Consider the following 6,000-nt stretch of genomic DNA (forward strand, 5'->3'; position numbering starts at 1 on the left):
GACCGGTCGAATTTGGGGACCTGCGAGAAAACAAGGAAATGTTAAAACGCAGTTTGAAATAACATAGGGAATTTATTCAGTTAAGTCCTAGTTTCTACCCAAATTCAATGACCAGTGGACTCGAAGGAGTTCAGAAGAGCTCTGAATAGAAAAGTTATTTATACGGAAGAAGAACCAAAACTTCCTCCAGGCGTTGTCCTTTAAGGGCAGGCTATCAGTAAGATTCCGATCCGCGATCGGATAAAGGGCATAATACCCAGAAGTTCGGGATTCGCGAGCCTAGAAAAGTTCCAAGAGTTCAAAAAGTCCCAACGAGTAGCCAGCCTCCACCGCAACAGTAAAGGTACACAAAAGATACCAAAGCATGTTAGGCGACATCTGAGAGAAGGCAATTCCCAAATGGTTGAGGTATGTGAGAAGTATCTCGGGAAGGGGAAAGAATAAGCCGCACCCTTTGAAATAAATTTCATAGGCGCAGCAGTAACCATCTCGTCCCGACTCAGGAGACTCGAAGGGCTCTGGAACTATCATCTCAACCTCAGGAGGGATGTGACATAGTCTGCAAAGATCGTCGAGAGAATCGACAGTCGATTCACTCTGAGGGTGAAGATCAAACTCATCTCCAGTATGGATTTGAGGTTTGGATCCTTCACCCATGAGAGCTTCGAGGTCATCAACTTCATACTCACGAAATTCGGAAGAGAGGTTCGACATTTTACAAAAAGGATTTTTTACCGGAAGGAAACAATGACTTCTGTAATAAGAATGAAAGTTTTCTAGGTAAAGAAGATAAGATGGAAAAGTGATTTTACCTCTTAGAACCCTAAAGTATGATGGAAAACCGCCTCGAGAATATTGGGAAGTGGGACGGTTTTTCCCGTGGTATTAATATAAAATTAAGAAATTAATGATGACGGTTGTCAGGGAAATCAAATCATCTGATTATCCTAGATCAGCGTAATAGCGAAAAACATGGAATAATTCCAGAATGTTAAAGATCTCGAGTCATTAATTACAGTTTACTTAAGTCTTCTAAGCCGAGCATTCAGCTCGCAAGACTTGGGGGGCTAAATGTTGGGGTCGGATCCCACACATCTTCGGTAGGATCTACTTGGATCTGTCCACGTCATTATTACATAATAATCCTCTTGGATTTCTAGATGTTTCATTGCGAGAATCGAGCTCGACCTGTCGGAAGTTCGATTCAGTTTATTAAAGGGCTCGATCTTTACCAGTACGGAGTTCGCTCTTATTCAACATATAGTTCGCATAAAAGAAGGCCGAAGCAAGGAGAATATTGTTCGAGGTTCGCGGCAGCGTCAAGACGCAGGAGTTCGGAGTCAACAAGAAAGAGTTCGGAAGATCCACGCGAAGTCCAAGATAGTTCAAATTCAAGCCGTTTCGGTCAAATTGTAACCTACATGATTAATGCGGATCAATGCAATTATGAGCAGTAAATGACCGCATTGATCATGTTTTCTCTATAAAAACAACCTCAAACGCATGTGTTTGGGAGAGAAAAACTTTTTCCTCTTACGATCAAGCAATACAACATACTCTTCCTTTTACAATTTTGCAAGGCTTTTTACTATTTTATTCTTGCCAAGTTCTTTCGCTTTATTTAGTTTCTTGGTCACTTTTCTTTTGAATTCCTTATTTTCATTTGTTGATTTCAAAGTTTTTCTCCACAAAAATACTTAAAGACAATCGAGTGTGAATCCTACATCCACAAATACGACAAGATGCGTGGAATGAACTGAAGGGGTCACCTATTGGAATAATTGCTAAGCTTGCTGAAAGCCAATTCGTGTAGACTGTAGATTTTCTACTGTGTAGACAGTTAAGAATACACAAGAAGGAGATTTAATTTGGTTTCTAGTTGGTGGTCAACCTATCAGGTTTGGCTTGAACGAATTTGGTCATATCACGGGGTTAAACACAGGTTCAATCCCTACAGAAAAGTTTGAACCTAAAGCTGACTACAAAGCGTTCTTCAGTGAATTGAATGTGCCTGGTGGTGAAGGTCCAAAGTTAGATGAACTGAGGGCAGGATTACTAGTGTGCATGACATGGACTCCTGAAAAGCGTAAGTGGTTGGGGCTGTTGACTCTTCAAGCCATTGGACTGTATGGCTTGCATCATAACTCTAGAATACCATTTGAAAGTGCGAAAAGCGTTTTTGATGAAGAAGCCATGAACACTTATCCATGGGGTCGGTCAGCATTTGAAGCCCTGGTTAATTCTATAAAGATGTTGAGGCTTGTTGGAAAGACGTACGCCGTCAGTGGTATGGTTTACGTGTTACAGGCTTTGGCATATGATTCAGTCAAATGCTTTGGAGAGCGATATGGGAGAGTAGTCAACAAGGATGAGATACCGTTGCTTCGTTGGGGTGGAAATCGTACACATAAAACAATGGAATTGACCATTGCTGAAGATATCAAAGCGCATGGTGAGGTAAGGTTTTGGCTGTGTTATGAAAGTTACTGACTGGGTTATGATAGTTACTGACTGAGTTATGTTTTATTAATGGTTGAGTTATATTTTGTGATGGCTGAGTTATCGTTTTTGATGACTGCGTTATGACAGTTACTGACTGAGTTATGTTTTAGTAATGGCTGAGTTATATTTTGTGATGGCTGAGTTATCGTTTTTGATGACTGAGTTATGATTTATGGATGGCTGGGTTATATTAGTGATGGTTAGTGATGGCTGAGTTATAATTATTGATGATTCAGTTTAAACTTATGTTATAGCTGCGTGTGAGTAAATTGGTTATGAAGGATGATGTCAGAGAGCTATTTCATACGTGGCCAGATGAAGAAGAGGACCCAACACTTGATAATTTGATCCGAGACATACATGAGTATAAGTTTGTTAAAGGTTATTGGGATGTGAAGAAGACTGAGAAGAAGAAGAAAAATGTAAATTCTAATGCAGCGGGTGACTCTGAATCTCCCGCAAAGAGGTAGAAAGTCCACAATATCAAGGATGTGATCAACAGTGAGGGTGTTGAATCTGGTGAAGGAGATGCAGAAAAGAAGAAGAAGAAGAAGAAGAAGAAGAAAGAAAGAAATGTAAGTGATTTGGTGGAAAACCGTGAGGGTGGTGAATCTTATGAAGGAGATGTAAAAAAGAAGAAGAAGAAGAAAGAAGAAAAGGTAAATGATATGGTATGTAGTGAGTTTATATTTGATGTAATGTTTGGGTAGCTTGTTTATGCGTTTTTGTGTATGTGTTGCAGGTTGGTAGTGCGGAGGACGATGTTCTGAAAGATGTGTCTGTTAAAACAGTCATGGATTTGGTGAAGCAATTAAACTCAAGGTTTGACACCGTTGATACAAGCATCAAAGAAGTGTCTTCAAATATGGAGAAGGTGATTGGAGATAGAGTAGAAGCGAGGATGGATGAAAAGTTTGAATATATGGAGAAGGACTTGAAACAGATAAAAGAGCGTCTGAATGCAATTGAGCAGGGGGTAGGGAAATCTGGTGAAAACGATGAGGAAAACTCAGCCTTCAAACAAACAGAACCTCCCGGAAAGCCGACGTAAGTCGACCTTTTGATGAATCAAAAAGAAAAAGCAACACCAAAAGGCCCAGCGAAACCACCACAAAACCAGTCTGTTACTAGTCCTCTGGTAAGCTAACAGTGCCAGACATATGTATAAATACATTGCGGCTGAGTTATTATTATCTTAATAACCTTGTAGCTGAGTTTTCATTATCTTGATCACATAATGGCTGAGTTATCATTATATTAATCACCTTACGGCGGAGTTATCATTATATTACGGCTGAGTTATCATTATCTTAATCACATTATGGCTGAGTTATTATTATATTAATCACCTAACGGCGGAGTTATCTTTATTTTATGGCTGAGTTATCGGTACTTTTATGCAGGCGAAGGATACTGTCGATGTTGAGAAGGACATTGGTATTGCTGGTGTCAGCAAGAATCTGGAAAAGGAATTTGCTAATGTCATTGATGGCAAATCTGCTATTGATTTCATAGATACGTTACCTAATAATATTATGGGTCTAAATGGTGACATTATCTTGAGGAATTGTTGTGAAAAACTTGTTGAATTATTCTTTGGTCACATCATTTACACTTGAGGAAAACTTGAGGAAATTAAGTCACATCATTTGGTTTAGTAATATTTTTAAGCTTGTATTATTATTATTGTTATGTTTTTAATAAATTATGAATACTTTCATATTATAAATCATAATTTTCATAAATCTTTTTAATCTGTTTGTGTGATGAGTATAAAAAATAGTAAGTTAACTTTTCTTAAAAAATAAAAGACATAAATATTGATGAAATTGGTTAGGTTTATATTGATGACTAAACACTAAAAATAATTCTGTAAATAATTAATTTTAATAGCTTATGGTTTTATATATCAATTATGTTTGATAAAACTATTAAAAATATTAACCTAAAATTCCACCAAAATCTACCTTTTTTTAATTATAGGTTATTTGCTAAATTATGTTGTTATATTAATAAGATTATTAAGTATATAAAACTTTAAATAAACTATTTTCACTTTTTTATCATCGTAAATTTTGATAAAAATTGGTAAAATTACCTAAACATATAAAAAACTTATAATAACTTATTTTGTTTATTTCATTAATATGGTTGACAAAAATATATTTAATGAAGTATTTTTATAAGTTTATATCTTTCATTAGTTTTTCAAAAATTCAGCCAGATTCAGCGGTTACCATTTGAGTTCTAAATTATTCAGCCAGATTCTGCAAAAAATCACAACTAAATTCAGCCAGATTCAGCAATTCAGCCGGATTCAGCGGTTACCATTTAGACCCTAGGAAATTACGCTCCAGGAAAATTGACATAGCGAAAATCGCAGCGGGAAAGAAGAATACCGGCAAGGATAAGCCCGTCAAAGATAAGGCCCCCAAAGATCAGGCAGTAGTCGGACGTAGAAGAGGTAGGAAGCCTTCTTCTACAACGGTTAAAAAGGTGGTACGAAAACTAGCTACTGCTCCGGTGGAGGGAGGAGCTGCTCTTGATGTAAAGAAAGAGGCTGCTGATGTCCCCGACAAAGATGAGGAAGTATTGGAAAAGGCTGGCATTAAAGGTGACAATGAGGTATATGATGTCACAGACCAGTTGATAGCTGGTAACGCACGCACGTTACCTGAGTCTGAGGATGATGAAGAGGAACATATAAGGATTGAAAGAATCAAAGCTCTAAGGAAGGAGAGTGTCAAGCTGTCTCCGGATGGGAGTGCATTGAATCCACTCTCTAATGTCTCTGAACGGATATTTCCTTATATCGGAGACAACAGACTGACGTGCATGAGGAAGAATTGTGTGCCTTCAGCTGGAATATATGATCCTCTGTCACTAGTTGATCCGGCCAAATTGCAGAAACTGAAGGAAATGATGGCCCATTCAAGTATGACCCTCTATACCTTTTAACCTTGTTAATTACGGCTTGTTTACACTATTTATGTATATTAACTTGTGTTATCTGTTAGGCATCTCCCATTGGGCAGGGCAACAGACACTGTTGATTTCTACAGGATGCTCATCACCGAAAGAAAGGACTGGCCAGATCCAAAATATGGATGGCTTTTCGATGACGTAAGTATAACATTATGGCTCAGTTATTGGTTTGTTTTGGCCGAGTTATTGGTTTGTTTTGGCTAAGTTATTGGTGTGTTTTGGCTGAGTTATTGTAAGAGTTGGTGTTGTGGCCGAGTTATTGGTGTGTTTTGGATGAGTTATTGTAAGAGTTGGTGTTGTGGCTGAGTTATTGGTGTGTTGTGGCTGAGTTATTGGTGTGTTTTGGCTGAGATTTTCTAGATAATGGCTGAGTTATTAGTGTGCTTTTTCAACATTATGGCTGAGTTATTGGTATGTTTTTCTACATTATGTCTGAGTTATCGTTATGTTTTGTCTGAGTTGTTATTTTTTTCTTTTTTTTTGTGTGCAGCATATTGCTGTGTATTTGAGGGT

Source organism: Arabidopsis lyrata (genome assembly GCF_000004255.2).
Source record: "Arabidopsis lyrata subsp. lyrata unplaced genomic scaffold ARALYscaffold_7, whole genome shotgun sequence".
NCBI classification, from domain to species: domain Eukaryota; kingdom Viridiplantae; phylum Streptophyta; class Magnoliopsida; order Brassicales; family Brassicaceae; genus Arabidopsis; species Arabidopsis lyrata.